This window comes from Saimiri boliviensis, chromosome X (assembly GCF_048565385.1).
Source record: "Saimiri boliviensis isolate mSaiBol1 chromosome X, mSaiBol1.pri, whole genome shotgun sequence".
Lineage (NCBI taxonomy): Eukaryota > Metazoa > Chordata > Mammalia > Primates > Cebidae > Saimiri > Saimiri boliviensis.
Window position 1 is genome coordinate 83,096,534 of NC_133470.1, and position 18,774 is coordinate 83,115,307.

The 18,774-nt window shown below is 38.5% G+C and overlaps 1 protein-coding gene and 1 non-coding gene across 9 annotated transcripts in view; both read left to right on the forward strand.

Moving 5' to 3' along the window:
* The window catches only part of TMLHE (trimethyllysine hydroxylase, epsilon), a 145,222-nt gene that overhangs the window by 31,803 nt on the left and 94,645 nt on the right, over positions 1-18,774 (forward strand). The gene's annotated exons all lie outside the window — the stretch shown is intronic.
* LOC120361973 (U1 spliceosomal RNA) lies at positions 16,380-16,543 on the forward strand. Its single transcript, XR_005577996.1, has one exon. It is a non-coding gene; the product is annotated as a U1 spliceosomal RNA (small nuclear RNA).

Genomic DNA, 18,774 nt, shown 5'->3' on the forward strand with positions numbered 1-18,774 from the left:
TTTGTCTGTAAGTTTTTTTCAAATTAATTTTTCCAGTATATTGAAAAAAATCTGTATAAGTGGACCTGTGCACTTCAAACCATGTTGCTCAAAAGTAAGCAGTACTATAGATTTTTTGCTTTGTCATTATCATAAGGCTTACATAAAACATCTTATAAAAGGTTAATTTAAGCTGATAACAACTTAAGTTTTATAACATAGAACTCTACATGTACTTTTATTATCCTGAACAGACACATATTGGGTTTGGTGTCAAAATTTACAGCATTTTGTAGTTTATATCCCTTGATAATTTATTTTAATTATAGATGGTTTTCATAGTTTTGAGTTTTAGCCATTGTACTTGAGGTAAAATTGCTCTACACACCATCACTACACTCCTAAACTATTCTATATATAACTGTATAAATTATACCATTAAGTTTTGCATTTTCATATGCTTTTTAAAACAAATTGTTAATTTGATCTTTTTTTAGTGTACTTTAAGTTCTGGGGTACATGTGCAGATTTTGCAGGATTGTTACACATGAGATGGTGGTTTGCTGCCTCCATCCCACCGTCACCTACATTAGATGTTTCTCCTGATGTTATTCCTCCCCAATCTCCCCACACCCTGCTATCCCTCCCCATACCCACAACCCCCAACAGAAACCAGTGTGTGATGTTCCTCTCCCTATGTCCATGTGTTCTCATTGTTCAACACCCACTTCTGAGTGAGAACATGGGATGTTTGGTTTTCTGTTCTTGTGTCAGTTTGCTGAGAACGATGTTTTCCAGCTTCATCCATGTCCCTGCAAAGGACATGAACTCATCCTTGTTATGGCTGCATAGTATTTCATGGTGTTTATGTGCCACATTTTCTTTATTCAATCTATCATTGATGAGCATTTGGGTTGGTTCCAAGTCTTTGCTATTGTAAACAGTGGTGCTATGAACATATGTGTGCATGTGTCCTTATACTAGAACGATTTATAAACCTTTGGGTATATACCCAGTAACGGGATTGCTGGGTCAAATGGAATTTCTATTTCTAGATCCTTGAGGAATTGCCACACTATTTTTCACAATGGTTGAGCTAATTTACACTCACACCAACAGTGTAAAAGAACGATTTATAATAGAATAATTTATAACCCTTACAATAGAACAATTTATAATCCTTTGGGTATATACCCAGTAATGGGATTGCTGGGTCAAATGGAATTTCTATTTCTAGATCCTTGAGGAGTTGCCACACTGTATTCCACAATGGTTTAACTAATTTACACTCTCACCAACAGTGTAAAAGTGTTCCTATTTCTCCACATCCTCTCCAGCATCTGTTGTCTCCTGATTTTTTAATGATCGCCATTCTAACTGGCGTGAGATGGTATCTCAATGTGGTTTTGATTTGCATTTCTCTAATGACCAATGATAATGAGCATTTTTTCATATATTTTTTGGCTGCATAAATATCTTCTATTGAGAAGTATCTGTTCATATCCTTTGCTCAGTTTATGATGGGGTTGTTTGTTTTTTTCTCATAAATTTGTTTAAGTTCTCTGTAGATTCTGGATATTAGCCCATTGTCAGATGGGTAGCTTGCAAATTTTTTTCGTATTATGTTGATTGCCAGTTCACTCTAATGACAGTTTCTTTGGCTATGCAAAAGCTCTTAAATTTAATTAGATCCCATTTGCCTATTTTTGCTTTTGTTGCCATTGCTTTTAATGTTTTAATCATGAAGTCCTTGCCTATGCTTATGTCCTGAATGGTATTAACTACGTTTTCTTCTAGGGTTTTTGTGGTGTTAGGTCTTATGTTTAAATCTTTAATCCATCTGGAGTTAATTTTTATATGAGGTGTAAGGAAGGGCCCAGTTTCAGCTTTCTGTCCATGGCTAGCCAGTTTTCCCAGCACCATTTATTAAACAGAAATCCTTTCCTTATTGCTTGTTATTGTCCAGTTTGTCAAAGAATAGATGGTTGTAGATGTGTGGCATTAATTCCAAGGCCTCTATTCTGTTCCATTGATCTATATCTCTGTTTTGACACAAGTACCATGCTGTTTTGATTACTGTAGCCTTGTAGTATAGTTTGAAGTCAGGTAGTGTGATGACTCCAGCTTTGTTCTTTTTGCTTAGGATTCTCTTGGCTATGTGGATTCTTTTTTGGTTCCATATGAGGTTTAAGGTGTTTTTCTCCAGTTTTGTGAAGAGGGTCATAGGTAGCTTGATGGAGATAGTATTACATCTATAAATTACTTTGGGCAGTATGGCCATTTTCACAATATTGATTCTTCCTAACCATGAGCATGGAATGTATTTCCATCTGTTTGTGTTCTGTCTTATTTCCTTGAGCATTGGTTTGTAGTTCTCCTTAAAGAGGTCCTTCACATCCTTTGTCATTTGTATTCCTCAGTATTTTATTTGCCTGTGGCAATTGTGAATGGGGTTTTGCTCATGGTTTGGCTCTCTGTTTGTCTATTATTGGTGTATAGGAATGCTTGTGATTTTTACACATTGATTTTGTATCCTGAGACTTTACTGAAGTTGCTTATCATCTTTAGGAGATTTTGGGCTGAGACAATAAGATATTCTAAAAATGCAATCATGTTGTCTGCAAATAGAGACAATTTGACTTTCTTTTTTCTTAATCAAATATGCTTTATTTCTTTTTCTTGCCTGATTCCTCTTGCTAGAATTTCCAATACTATGTTGAATAGGAATGGTGAGAGAGGGCCCCCTTGTCTAGTGCCGGTTTTCAAAGGGAATGCTTCCAGTGTTTCCCCATTCAGTATGATATTGGCTGTGGGTTTGTTGTAAATAGCTTATATTATTTTGAGATACTTTCCATTGATACCTAGTTTATTGAGAGATTTTAGCATAAAGGGCTGTTGAATTTCGTTAAAGGCCTTCTCTGCATCTATTGAGATAATCATGTGGTTTTTATCTTTGGCTCTGTTTATGTGATGGATTATGTTTACACATTTGTGTAGGTTGAACCAGCCTTGCACCCCCAGGATGAAGCCTACTTGATTGTGATACATAAGCTTTTTGATGTGCTGTTGCATTTGGTTCACCAGTATTTTGTTGAAGATTTTTGCATCAATGTTCATCATGGAAGTTTTCTTTTTTTGTTGTATCTCTGCCAGTTTTTGGTATCAGGATGATGTTGGACTCATAAAATGTTTTAGGCAGGATTCTCTCTTTTTGTATTGTTTGGAATAATTTCAGAAGGTATGATACCAGCTGCTCTTTGTACATCTGGTAAAATTCAGCTGTGAACCCTTCCAGACCTGGAGTTTTTTTGGTTTGTAAGCTATTAATTACTGCCTCAGCTTTAAGCTTGTTATTGGTCTCCTCAGGGATTCAACTTCTTCCTGGTTTAGTCTTGGGAGGGTGTAAGGGTCCAGGAATTTATCCATTTCTTCTAGATTTACTGGTTTATGTGCATAGAGTTGTTTGTAGTAATCTCTGATGGTAGTTTGTATTTCTGTGGAATCAGTGGTGAAATCTCTTTTATCATTTTTTATTGCATCTATTTGAATCTTCTCTATTTTCTTTATTAGTCCGGCTATTGGTCTATTTTGTAGTTCTTTTCAAAAAATCAGCTCCTGGATTTATTGATTTTTTTGAAGGCAATACCATTCAGGACATACACATAGGCAAGGACTTCATGACTAAAACATCAAAAGCATTGGCAACAAAAGCCAAAATAAACAAATGGGATCTAATTAAACTTAAGAGCTTCTGCACAGCAAAAGAAACAGTCATTAGAGTGAACTGTCAACCAACAGAATCAGAAAAATTTTTGCAAGCTCTCCATCTGACAAAGGGCTAATATCCAAAATCTACAAAGAACTAAAGCATATTTACAAGGAAAAAATAACCCCATCCAAAAGTGGCCTAAGGATATAAACAGTTTCCAAAAGATGACATTTATGCGACCAGCAAACATATGAAAAAATGCTCATTGTCACTGGTCATTAGAGAAATGCAAATCAAAACCACATTGAGATACCATCTCACACCAGTTGGAATGGCAATCATTAAAAAATATGGAGACAGCAGATGCTGTAGAGGATGTAGAGAAATGGAAACACTTTTATACTGTTGGTGGGAATGTAAATTAGTTCCACCATTGTGAAAGACAGTGTGGTAATTCCTCAAAGATCTATAAATAGAAATACCATTTGACCCAGCAATCCCATTACTGGGTATATACCCAAAGGATTATAAATTGTTCTATTATAAAGACACGAGCACATGTATGTTCATTGCTGCACTGTTTCTAATAACAAAGACCTGTAGCCCACCCAGATGCCCATGAATGATAAACTGGATAAGGAAAATGTGGCACATATACACCATGGAATACTATGCAGCCATAAAAAGATATCTTCATATCCTTTTTAAGGATATGGATGAATTTGGAAACCAGCATTCTCAGCAAACTGACACAAAGTCAGAAAACAAAACACTGTATGTTCTCACTCATAGGTGGGTGTTGAACAGTGAGAACGCATGGACACAGGGAGGGGTATGTCACACACTGGCATCTGTTGGGAGATGGAGGGCTAGGGGAGGGATAGTGGGGGGCGATGAGGTTTAGGAGGGATAACATTGGAAGAAATGCCTGATGTAGGTGACGGGGGGATGGAGGCAGCAAACCACCATGGCATGTGTGTACCTATGAAGCAATCCTTTAAGATCTGCACATGTACCCTATAACTTAAAGAATAAATAAATAAATAAATAAATAAGTCTTGGTTCTGGGGCCCAGAATAAACACCATTGATGGGCAATTCCCTTCGACCTCCCCGAGAGGGTCATTCACTACAAAGTTTACATGAGCAAATTAGAGTAGGGAGAAAGAAATGTGGGGTAAACAGATTTAACTGAGGAAGCTTTTATTATCCTTAATTCACCCTATGACTTAATGCTCTAACATAAGAACTGGCTGCCTTCAGCCAGTCTCATTGAAAGTTTTCAGCCTTCCAAAAGGTTTGAGACTGTAATCTAACTTCCCTATAGTTCCCTTAATATTTTTCCAGCCACTGTGAGTTAATTTCAACACTTTGTGATTATTTTATTACCATCTGATATCATTTCCTTTCAGCCCAAGGCACTTACATTAGTATTTTTTATATGGGAGGTCTGCTAGTAATAACTTCTGTCAATCTGTCAATTTTTGTTCATTTGGGAATGTCTTTATATTACCTTCATTTGAAGTACAGTCCTGCTACAAATAGAATTTTTCAGTTGACACTTTCTTTTTCTTATTGATACAAAAGGTTTTACATATTTATGGTGTGCATATGAGTATTTGTTACATGCATAGAATGGATAAAGATCAAGTCAAGATATGGGGTATCCATCACCTTGAATATTTATCATTTCTATGTGTTGGCAATATTTCAAGTTCTCTCCTTTAGCTACTTTGGAATATATAATACATTATTGCTAACTATAGTCACTCTGTTATAGATTATTGGAGCTTATTTGTTCTATTTAACTGTATTTTTGTACTACTAATCAATCTTTCTGTATCACTCCTCCCATCCACACATCCTTTTCAACCTCTGATATCTATCATTCTGGTCTCTATCTTCATGAAATTAGTGATTTTAGCTCTCAAGGAGCAGTGAGAACACGCAATCTGTCTTCCTGTTCCTGGCTTATTTCACTTAACTCTAGTTCCACCCATGTTGCTGCAAATGACATAATCTTATTCTTATTTTATTTTATTTTATTTTATTTTTGAGACTTGCTCTGTCACCCAGGCTGGAGTTCAGTGTGTGATCTTGGCTAACTGTAACCTCCGCCTCCTGGGTTCAAGTGATTCTCCTGCCTCAGCCTCCTGAGTAGCTGGGATTACGGGTGTCTGCCACCACACCTGGCTAACTTTTGTATTTTTAGTAAAGACGGGGTTTCTCCATATTGACCAGGCTGATCTTGAACTCCTTGACCTCAGGTAATCCACCCACCTTGGCTTTCCAATGTGCTGGGACTACAGGAAGGAGCCACTGCACTCTGCTTTCATTCTTTTTTATGGCCAAATAGTATTCCATTGTGCATATATGCCAATTTTTAAAAATCTATTCATTTGTTGAGAGACACTTAGATTCATTCTGTGTCTTTACTATTATGAATAGTGCTGTGATAAACATGTAAGTGCAGCTATTCTTTTGATATACAGATTTTGTTTCCTTTAGATAAATACCCAATACTATTATAGGATTGCTCGATTATATGGTAATTCTATTTTTAGTTTTTTGAAACGTCTCCACACTGTTTCCGTAATTATTGTGCTAATTCCACCAGCAGATCAGAGTTCCCTTTTATTGACAGCCTCATCAACGTTTGTTCATTTCTTGTTTTTTAAATAATAGTCTTCCTAGCTGGGGTACGATGATATCTCACTGTGGTTTTAATTTTCATTTCCGTGATGATTAAGGATGTTGAGCATTTTTTTTCCTACAGCTGATGGCAATTTGTATGTCTTTTTAAAAGAAATGTATATTTATATCCTTTGTCCACTTTTTTAAAATTATACTTTTAATTTCTCAGATACGTGTGCAGAACGTACAGGTTTGTTGCATAGGTATGCACGTGCCAGGGTAGTTTGCTGCGCCCATCAACCCATCATCTACATTAGGTCTTTCTCCTAATGTTATCCCTCCCCTAGACCCCTCCACCCTGACAGGCGCTGGTGTGTGATTTTCCCCTCCCTGTGTTCATGTGTTCTCATTGTTCAATTCCCACTTATGACTGAGAACATGCAGTGTTTTGTTTTTGGTTCTTGTGTTAGTTTGCTGAGAATGATGGTTTTCAGCTTTATTCATGTCCCTGCAAAGGACATGCACTCATCCATTTCTATGGCTGCATAGTATTCCATGGTGTATATGTGCCACATATTCTAGTTAGCAATTCTTCTAACCTTTTTTCAAGGTTCTTAGCTTCTTTGCATTGGGTTGGACTATGCTCCTTTAGCTCAGAGGAATTTGTTATTACCCACCTTCTGAAGCCTGCCTCTTTAAGTTTGTCAAACTCATTCTCCATCCAGTTTTGTTCCCTTGGTGGTGAGGTGTTGTGCTCCTTTGGAGGAGAAGAGGCATCCTGGTTTTTCAAATATTCAGCCTTTTTGTGCTGGTTTTTTCTCATCTTTGTGGGTTTATCTACCTTTGGCCTTTGATGTTGGTGACCTTTGGATGGGGTTTCTGGGACTTCTGTGTGGACATCTTTTTTGTTGATGTTGATTTTTCTTCTAACAGTCAGGCCCTTCTGCTGCAGGTCTACTAGAGTTTGCTTGAGGCCCACTCCAGACCGTTTGCCTGGGTATCACCAGCAGAGATTGCAGAACAGCAAAGATTGCTGCCTGTTCCTTCCTCTGGAAGCTTCATCCCAGAGGGGCACCTGCCAGATTCCAACTGGAGCTCTCCTGTACAAGTTGTCTGTTGCCCCCTGCTAGGAAGTGCCTTCCAGTCAGGAGGCATGGGGGTCAGGGACCCACTTAAGGAGACAGTCTGTCCCTTAGCAGAGCTTGAGTGCTGTGCTGGGAGATCTGCTGGTCTCTTCAGAGCTGGCAGGCAGGAACGTTTAAGTCTGCTGATGCTGCACCCACAGCCACCCCTTTTCCCATGTACTCTGTCCCAGGGAAATGGGAGTTTTTTCTATAAGCCCCTGAATGGGGCTGCTACCTTTTTTTCAGAGATGCCCTGCCCAGAGAGGAGGAATCTAGAGAGGCAGTCTGGCTACAGAGGCTTTGCTGAGTTGCATTGGGCTCCTGGTGACTTCGTGTACATGGTGAGGGGAAAATCACCTACTCAAGCCTCAGTAATGCTGGATGCCCCTCCCCTACCAAGCTCAAGCATCCCAGGTCAACTTTAGCCTGCTGTGCTATCAGCAAGAATTTCGAGCCAGTGGATCATAGCTTGCTGGGCTTTGTGATGGTAGGATCTGCTGAACAAGACCACATCTACCTGGCTTCAGCCCCCTTTCCAGGGGAATGAATGGTACTATCTAATTCCAGGCACCACCAGTGTATGAAAAAAACTCCTGCAGATAGCTTGGTGCTGCCCAAAACAGCTGCCCAGTTTTGTGCCTGAAACCCAGGGCACTGGTGGCATAGGCACCGGAAGGAGTCTCCTGGTCTGTGGGTTGTGAAGACCATGAGAACAGTGAAATATCTGGGCCCGACTGTACCGTTCCTCATGGCAGTCCCTCATTTTGATCCAGCTAGCATCAAAATGGCAGGATCAAACTCAAACATAACAATATTAACCTTAAATGTAAATGGGCTAAATGCCCCCAATCAAAAGACACAGACTGGCAAATTGGATAAAAAGTCAAGACCCATCAGTGTGCTGTATTCAGGAAAACCATATCACGTGCAAGGACACACATAGGCTAAAAATAAAGGGTTGGATGAAGATTTATCAAGCAAATGGAGAGCAAAAAAAAGCAGGAGTTGCAATCCTAGTCTCTGTTAAAATGGACTTTAAACCAACAAAGATCAAAAGAGACAAAGAAGGGCATTACATAATGGTAAAAGGATCAATGCATCAAGAAGAGTTAACGATCCTAAATATATAAGCACCCAATACAGGAGCACCCAGATATATAAAGCAAGTTCTTATTGACCTACAAAGAGACTTTAGACCCCCACACAAAAGTGGTGGGAGACGTTAACACTCCACTGTCAATAGACAGATAAACAAGACAGAAAATTATCAGGGATATCCAGGACCTGAACTGAGATCTGCACAAAGCAGACCTAATAGACATCCTCAGAAATCTCTACCCCAAATCCACAAATATTCATCCTTCTCATTGACCATACAGTGGGAAATTAATCACTTTTCAGAAAATCCAAAAGAATGGAAATCATAAGGAACAGTCTCTCAGACCACAAGGCAATCAAATTAGAACTCAGGATTCAGAAACTCAGAACCACACAGCTTCATGGAAACTGAACAACTGGCTCCTGAATGTTGACTGGATAAACAAATGAAGGCAGAAATAAAGATGTTCCTTGAAATCAACAAGAATGAAGGCACAATGTGCCAGAATCTCTAGGGACACATTTAAAGCAGTGCCTAGAAGGAAATTGATAGCAATAAATGCCCACATGAGAAGTGAGGAAAGATCTAAAATTGACACTCTATCGTCAACATTGAAAGAGCCAGAGGAGCAAGATAAAAAAAACTTAAAAGCTAGCAGAAGACAAGAAATAACAAAGATCAGAGCAAAACTGAAGGAGATAGAGACACAAAAAACCCTTCAAAAATCAATAAATCCAGGAGGTGTTTTTTGGAAAAGATCAACAAAATAGACTGCTAGCCAGATTAATAAAAAAGAAGAGAGAAGAATCAAATTGATGCAATAAAAAACGGTAAGGGGGATATCACCACTGATTCCACAGAAATACAAACCACAATCGCAGATTACTACAAACAACTCTATGCACATAAACCTGTAATCCTGGAAGAAATGGATAAATTCCTGGACACTCACACCCTCCCATGCCTAAACCAGGAAGAAGTCGAAACCTTGAATGAACCAATAACAAAGGCTGAAGTTGAGGCAGCCATTTATAGCCTTCCAACCAAAAAAAGTCCACATCCAGATGGGTTCACAGCTGAATTCTACCAGATGTACAAAAAGGACCTGGTACAATTTTTTCTGAAACTATTCCAAACAATACAGAAAGAGGGAATCCTTCCCAAATAATTTTATGAGACCAACATCACCCTGATACCAAAACCCAGCAGAGACTCAGCAAAAAAAGAAAATTTCAGGCCAATATACATGAATAACATAGATGCAAAAATATTAAATAAAATCCTGGCAAACCGATTGCAACAGCACATCAAAAAGCTTATCAATCATGATCAAGTAGGCTTCATTCCAGGGATGAAGGTTGGTTTAACATATGCAAGTCAATAAACATAATCCACCACATAAACAGAACCAAAGACAAAAACCACATGATTATCACAATAAATGCAGAGAAGGCCTTTGACAAAATTCAACAGCCCTTTATGCTAAAAACTCTCAATAAACTGGGTATTGAAGGAACATATCTCAAAACAATAAACACTATTTACAACAAACCTACAGCCAATATCATACTGAATGGACAAAAACTGGAAGCGTTCCCTTTGAAATCTGGCACTGGACAAGGATGCCCTCTCTCACCACTTCTATTCAATATGGTATTGGAAGTTCTAGCCAGAGCAATTAGGCAAGAAAAAAAAAAAGGGTATTCAGTTAGGAAAAGAGGAAGTCGAATTGTCTCTATTTGCAAACAACATGATTATATATTTAGAAGACCCCATCATCTCAGCCCAAAATCTCCTTAAACTGATAAGCAACTTCAGCAAAGTCTCAGGATACAACATCAATGTACAGAAATCACAAGCATTTCTATACACCAATAACAGACTAACAGAGAGCCAAATCATGAGCAAACTCCCATTCACAATTGCTACAAAGAGAATAAAATACCTAGGAATACAACTAACAAAGGATGTAAAGAACCTCTTTAAGGAGAACTACACACCACTGATCAAAGAAAATAAGAGAGGGCACAAACAGGTGGAAAAACATTCCATGCTCATGTTTAGAAAGAATCAATATTATGAAAATGGCCATACTTCCCAAAGTAATTTGTAGATTCAGCACTATTCCCATCAAGCTACCAATGACCTTCTTCACAGAACTGGAAAAAACCACCTTAAACTTCATATGGAACCAAAAGAGAGCCCTCATAGCCGACACAATCCTAATCAAAAAGAACAAAGCTGGAGGCATCACACTACCTGATTTCAAACTATACTGCAGTGCTACAGTAATCAAAACAGCCTGGTACTGGTACCAAAACAGATACAGACCAACGGAACATAACGGAGACCCTGCAGGCAACACCATACATATACAACCATGTGATTTTTGACAAACCTTACCAAAAAAAGCAACTGGGAAAGGATTCCCTATTTAATAAATGGTGTTGGGAAAAGTGGCTAGCAGTGTGCAGAAAGCAAAAACTGGACCCCTTCCTCACACCTTACACTAAAATTAACTCCAGATGGATTAAAGACCTAAACATAAGACCTAACATCATAAAAACCCTAGAAGAAAACCTAGGCAAAACCATTCAGGACATAGGCATAGGCAAGGACTTCATGACTAAAACACCAAAAGCATTCACAACAAAAGCCAAAATAGACAATTAGGACCTAATTAAACTCCAGAGCTTCTGTACAGCAAAATAAATAATTAGTGAACTGACAATCAACAGAATGAGAAAAAAAATTTGCAATCTACCCGTCTGACAAAGGACTAATATGCAGAATCTATGAAAAACTAAAACAAATTTACCAGAAAAAAAAAAGAAACTCATCCAAAAGTGGGTGAAGGATATGAACAGACACTTTTCAAAAGAAGACATGCATGAGGCCAACAAACATGAAAAAATGCTCATCACCACTGGTCATTAGAGAAATGCAAATCAAAACCATATTGAGATACCACCTCACACCAGTTAGAATGGCAATCATTAAAATATTGGGAGACAACAGATGCTGGAAAGGATGTGGAGAAATAGGAACACTTTTACACTGTTGGTGGGAGTGTAAACTAGTTCAACCATTGTGGAAGTGTGGCACTTCCTGAAGGACCTAGAAATAGAAATTCCATTTCACCCAGCAATCCCATTACTGGGTATATACCCAAAGGATTACAAATCATTGTATTATAAAGACACATGCACACGTATGTTCATAACGGCACTGTTTACAATAGCAAAGACCTGGAACTAACCCAAATGCTCATTGACAATAGACTGTCAAGGAAAATGTGGCACATATACAACATGGAATACTACGCAGCCATAAAAAATGATGAGTTTGTGTCCTTGTAGGTACATGGATAAATCTGGAAACCATCATTCTCAGCAAACTGACACAACAACAGAAAATGAAATATCACATGTCCTCACTCCTAGATGGGTGTCGAACAATGAGAAAATGTGGACACAGGGAGGAGAGCATCACACACTGGGGTCTGTTGGGGGGTCCCGGGGAAGGACAGCATGAGGGTAGGGAGGTCAGTGAGAGATAACATGGGGAGAAATGCCAAATGTAGGTGACAAGGGAATGGAGGCAGCAAACCACATTGCCATGTGTGTACCTTTCCAACAATCCTGCATGATCTGCATATGTACCCCAGAACCTAAAGTACAATAAAAAAAAAAAAGAACTTGCTTTATGCATCTGGGTGCTCCTGTATTGGATGCATATGTATTATGATAGATAGCTCTTCCTGTTGCCTTGATCCTTTTACCATTATATAATGCCTTTTTTTTTTTTGTCTCTTTTGATCTTTGTTGTTTTAAATTTAAATTCTGTCTTATCAGAGACTAGGATTGCAACCTTTGCTTTTTTTTTTTTTTTTTTTTTTTTTTTTTGCTCTGCATTTGTTTGGTAAATCTTCCTCCATCACTTTATTTTGAGCCTACATGTGTCTTTGCATGTGAGATGGGTCTCCTGATTATAGCACACCAATGGATCTTGACTCTTTATCCAATTTTCCAGTCTGTGTCTTTTGATTTGGGCATTTAGCCCATTTGCATTTAGGGTTAATATTGTTATGTGTGAATTTGATCCTGCCATTTTGATGCTTTGCTAGTTGTTTTGCCAGTTAGTTGATGCAGTTTTTTCATAGTGTCAGTGGTCTTTACAGTTTGGTATGTTTTTGCAGTGGCTGGTACTGGTTGTTCCTTTCCATGTTTAGTGTTTCCTTCAGGAGGTCTTGTAGGGCCAGCGTGGTGGTGACAAAATCTCTCATCATTTGCTGATCTGTAAAGGATTTTATTTCTCCCTTACTTATGAAGTTTAGTTTGGCTGGATATGAAATTCTGTGTTGAAAATTCTTTAAGGATGTTGAATATTGGCCCCCACTATCTTCTGACTTGTAGGGTTTCTGCTAAGTGATCCACTGTGAGTCTGATGGGCTTTGATTTTTGGGTAACCCTACCTTTCTCTGTCTGCCTTTAATTTTTTCCTTCATTTCAACCCTGGTGAATCTAAAGATTATGTGCCTTAGGGTTGCTCTTCTCGAGGAATATCTTTGCATTGTTATCTGTATTCCCTGGAATTGAATGTTGGCCTGCCTTGCTAGGTTGGGGAAGTTCTCCTGGATAATATCCTGAAGAGTGTTTTCCAGCTTGGTTTCATTCTCCCTGTCACATTCAGGTACATCGATAAGACATAGATTTGGTCTTTTTACATAATCTCATATTTCTTGGAGGCTTTGTTCATTTCTTTTTACTCTTTTTTCTCTGTTCTTGCCTTCTCATTTTATTTCATTGAGTTGATCTTCAGTCTCTGATATCCTTTCTTCTGCTTGACTGATTCAGCAATTGAAACCTGTGTATGCTTCACAAAGTTCTCATGCTGTGTTTTTCAGCTCCATCAAATTGTTTGTTTTTCTCCACACTGGTTATTCTGGTTAGCATTTCATCTAATCTTTTCTCAAGGTTCTTAATGTCCTTGCATTGGGTTAGAACATACTCCTTTAGCTTGGTGATGTTTGTTATTACCCACCTCCTGAAGCCTGCTTCTATCAATTCCTCAAACTCATTCTCCATTCAGTGTTGTTCCCATGCTGGTGAGTCTTTCCATCTTCATGGATTTATCTGCCTTGGGGCTTTGAAGTTGATGACTTTTGAATGGAGTCTCTGAGTGGATGTCCTTTCTGTTGATGTTGAAGCTATTTCTTTCTGTTTTTTAGTTTTCCTTCTAACAATCATGCCCCTCTGCTGCAGGTATGCTGAAGGTTCATTACAGACCCTGCTTGCCTGGGAATCACCTGTGGGGGGCTGCAGAACAGCAAAGACTGCTGGTTCTTTCTTCCTCTGGTAGCTTCATTACAGAAGGGTACCCACCAGATGTCAGCCAGAGCTCTCCTGTATGTGGTGTCTATTAGGATAAATGGGGGACAGGGAGCCACTTGAGCAGACAGTCTGTTTCTTATCAGAGCTCAGGTGCTGTACTGTGAGCTCCGTTGGTCCCTTCAGAGTGGCTGGGCAGGGATGTGTAAGTCTGCTCAAGTGAGACCTACACTGCCCCTTTTCACAGATCCTCTGTCCCAGGAAGGTGTGGGCTTTATTTACAAGTTCCTCATTGGCTTCTGCCTTTTTTCAGAGATGCCCTGCTCAGCAAGAAGGGAGTGTAGTCACAATCTGCCTGTAGAGGCTTTGCAGAACTGTCGGGCTCTGCCTGGTTGATGTGTAAACTTCCCAGCGACTTTGTTTGCACAAGCAAGTTTAGAACCACCTACCCAAGCCTCAGTAATGGCAGACGCCCCTCCCCCCACTGGTCTCAAATGTCCCAGGTTGAGATCAGACTGCTGTGCTGGCTGCAAGAATTTTAAGCCAGTGGATCATGGCTTGCTGGTTTTCATGGGGGTGGGACCTACCAAGCCAGATCACTTGACTCCCTGGGTTCAGCTCCTGTTTTTTCAAGCTAATAAGTGCTTCTGTTTCTTCTGTGGCTACCACGGCCAACTAGTTTTGTGCTGGAAACACCGGAGTGCTGGTGTTATAGGCACTAGAGGGAATCTTCTAGTCTGTGGGTTGTGAAGACCGTGGGAAACACGCAGTATCTAAGCCAGAGTGGCTGAGTGTTTGGAAAAGTCCCTAATTGCTTCTCTTGGCTAGGAGAGTGAGGTTTCTGGTCCCTTTTGCTTCTCAGGTGAGGCAACGCCCCACCCTGCTTTGGTTTGCCCTCTTTGGGCTACTTGCAGTGTCTACCCAGTCCCAATGACATTAGCCTGGTACCTTAGTTGGAAATGTAAAGATCACTTGATTTCTGGATTGCTCTAGCTGGGAGCTGCAGACTTGAACTGTTCCTATTCAGCCATCTTGGCAGAAGTCCCAATTACCCTTCATTTATGAGTGAAAACATTGCTGCAGATAGTATCCTTGACTGGCAGGTTGCTTTTTTTTTTTTCCAGCACATTGAATATATCATCTCATTCTTTCCTATCCTGTAAGACTTCTGCTGAGAAATTTGCTGTTAATCTGATGAGAGTTCCTTTATTGGTGGCTACACATTTTTCTCTTGCTCTTTTTAGAATCCTGTCTTATCTTTGACCTTAGAGAGACTGACTATAATTTGGTGGGGAGAAAACCTTTATGCATTGTGTCTCTAGGGATGTTTGAGCCCCATATAGACATATGGATGTCTAAGTCTCCTGCTAGACTTACGAAGTTTTCACCTATTAGTTCACTAAACAGGTTTCCATCATTGTGTTCTCCCTTCAGCCTTGAGAACTCTGATAATTAAAAATTTTAAAAAGATTTTATCACTTTATGGTGATAAATGTCATAAAGGCTTTGTTCATTTTTTTAAATTCTTTTTTTAAAAAAAATTTTCTGACTGGATTATTTCAAAAGACCTGTCTTTAAGTTCTGAAATTCTTTCTTCTGATGGACCTAATCTACTGTTGTAGCTATCAAATGTATTTTATGTTTTATTCAATGAATTCTTCAGTTTCAGAGTTTTTGTTTGGTTCTTTTTAAAAATATATCTATTTGGAAAATTTCTAATTCATATCTTGAATTGTTTTTCTGATTTCTTTTTATTGTTTTTCAGATTTCTCATTTATTTTGCCAAGCTTCTTGAAAATTTGTATGTTCAATTTGTCATCTGGGATTTTGTGAATATCTTTTTGATTGGGATCTGTTGCTGGACAGTCATTGTAAATTTTTTTATTTTCCTCTTTTTATTTGTATAAATTTATGGGGTACAAGTGTAGTTTTGCTACATGGATATATTGTCTAGTAACAAAGTGTGGGAATTTAGGGTAACCATCACCTGAAAAATGTGCATTGTACTCATTAAATATTCCTCATCTGTCACTCCCTCCTATCCTTCCAAGTCTCTGATATTTATCATTTCTCAATCTATGTCCATGTGTGCACAATACTTAAGTTTCCACTTACGAGTGAGAACATGTGGCATTTTCTTTTCTGTTTCTGTGTTGTTTCACTTAAGATAATGACATTCAATTGCGTCCATGTTGCTGCAAAGGACAATTTTATTCTTTTTATGGCTGAATAATATTTCGTTTTGCGTATGTACTACATTTTCTTTAGTTATCCATTAATGGACATTCAGGTTAATTCTACATCTTTGCTTTTGTGAATAATGCTTGATATGGTTTGGCTATGTCCCCCTGCCCCCAATCTCATCTTGAATTCCCACATCTTGTGGGAGTATGGGAGGTACCTGGTGGGAGGTAATTGAATCATGGGAGTGGGTCTTTCCCATGCTGTTCTCATAATAATGTGTAAATCTCATGATATCTCATGGTTTTATAAAGAGTAGTTTCCATACTTACCTGGCAGGGGAGATACCATGATCATGAAGGTGATTTTCCCAGGGTGAGGCTTATCCATTGCACTCTGGAAGTGCTGACCCCTGCGATTTTCCCAAATGTGGGAAACTCGACTGCATAATTTATGATAGTGGGGGACTGCATTCGCTCTCTCCCCTGGTCTCTTAATTAAAAAAAAAAAAAGATAGAGTAGTTTCCCTGCACAAGCCCTCTTCTCTTGTTTGCTCCCATGTAAGATGTGCCTTTCACTTTCTGCTATTATTATGAGGCCTCCCTAGTCATGTGGAACCTTAAGTCCACTAAACCTCTTTCTTTTGTAAATTGCCCAGTCTCAGGTGTGTCTTCATCAACACTGTGAAAATGGACTAATACAATGCTGCAATAAACATACAAGTGCATGTATGCTTTTTATGTAATGGCTTTTCTTTTTCTTCTTTTTTTTTTTTTTTTACCTTTGGGTAGATATCCATTAGTGGGATTGTGGGATCAAATGGTAGTTCTATTTTTACTTATTTGAGAAATCTCCATACTATTTTCCATACAGGTTATGTTAATTTACGTTCCCATCAACAATGTATAAGCATTCCCTTTTCTTAGATTCCTCACCAACATCTGTTCTTTTTTGACTTTTTAATAATAGCCATTCTGACTGGTATAAGATGGTATCTCATTGTGGTTTTAATTTTAATTTCTCCAATGATTAGTGATGTTGAGCATTTTTTTTTCATATGCCTGTTGGTCATTTGTATGTCTTTTTTTCAAAAATGTCTATTTATGTTCTTGATTCACTTTTTAATGGAATTATTTGTTTCTTTGTTGTTCTTGTTGAGTTGCTCATGTTCCTTGTAAATTTGAGTCCTGGCTGCTGAGAACTAGATGCATGTTGAATGTATAGTTTGCAAATATTTTTCCCCCATTCTGCAGGCTGTTCTCTTGGTTAATTATTTTGCTGTATAAGAGCTTCTTGATGAAGTCCCATTTGTCTACCTTTGCTTCTATTGCATGTGATTTTGAGGTCTTAGTTATGAATTATTTGCCTAGCCCAATATCCAGCAGTTTCCCTTGTTTTTTTTTTTTTTTCTAACATTTTTAAAGTTTCTGGTTTTACATTGAAGTGTTTACTCCATCCTAAGTTGATTTTTTTTTATGTGATGAAAGATAGGAATCCAGTTTCATTCTTCTGCATGTGGCAATCCAATTTTCCCAAGACCATTTATTGAAAGTGGTGTCCTATAAAGATGGAAACAATAGATAACTGTGGGGACTGCTAGAGGTGGGAGAGAAAGAGGGGGCTAAAGGCTGAAAAACTACCTATTGGGTACTATGCTCACTACCTGAGTGACATATTTAGTCATACCCCAAACTTCTGCATTATATATCTTTGTAACAAACCTGCACATGTAACCCTGATTCCAAAATAAACGTTGAAAAAGAAAAGTAAAGAGTGTTTTCCCAATTGCATGTTTTTGCCACCTTTGTCAAAGACCAGTTGGTTGTAGATATGTGGTTTTATTTCTGAGTTCTCTATTCTTTTCCATTGATTTGTGTGCCTGTTTTTATACCAGCACCATGCTGTTTGGTTCCTATAGCTTTGTAGTATAATTTGAAGTCAGGTAATGAGATACCTCCATCTTTGTTATTTTTGCTTAAGATTCCTTTGGCTATTCGAGCTCTTTTTTGTTTACATATGAATTTTATAATTTCTTTTTCTAATTCTGTGAAAAATGATGTGGATAACTTGATAGGGATTGCAATTAATCTTTAGGTCACTTTTAAGCAGTATGGTCATTTTAACAATATTGATTCTTTTGACCCATGAGCATGGGACATTTTTCCATTTGTGTTATCTACATTTTCTTTTGTCGATGTTTTGTGGGTTTTTTTAATAGAGATTCTTGGTTAAATGTGTTCCTTAGTATTTTATTTTTCATAGCTATTGTAAATAGGATTCCCTTTTTAATTTGTTTCTCAGCTTGATCATTATTGGCCTATAGAAACACTACTACTTGTGTATATTGATTTTGTTTCCTGAAAGTTTACTGACATCAAATCTACAAGTTTTTTTGAGAAAGTTTTTAGGGTTTTCTAGGGTGAAGTTTTTCTGGGGCTATGATGTGAAATGTGCCAGTTTTGGGGCCCATTGGGGGTAGCAGTGGGCTGAGTTTGCTTGTCCTTTAACCCCAGAGCTATGTATTCTGGCTCTGCTGTTAACAGGTCAAGACAGGCCAATTCTTGTGCCTCCAGGTGGCTTGTTCATATGTGAGCAGTGACAGTGGTGGGTCAGGTTTGTGGGCGAGTTTTCAGGCCCCTGTACAGTGGGCGTGATGTGGGTAATGGTAATAGCATTGATGGGGCATCCTCCTACAACCTAGGTAGTCCAAGCTCATCTT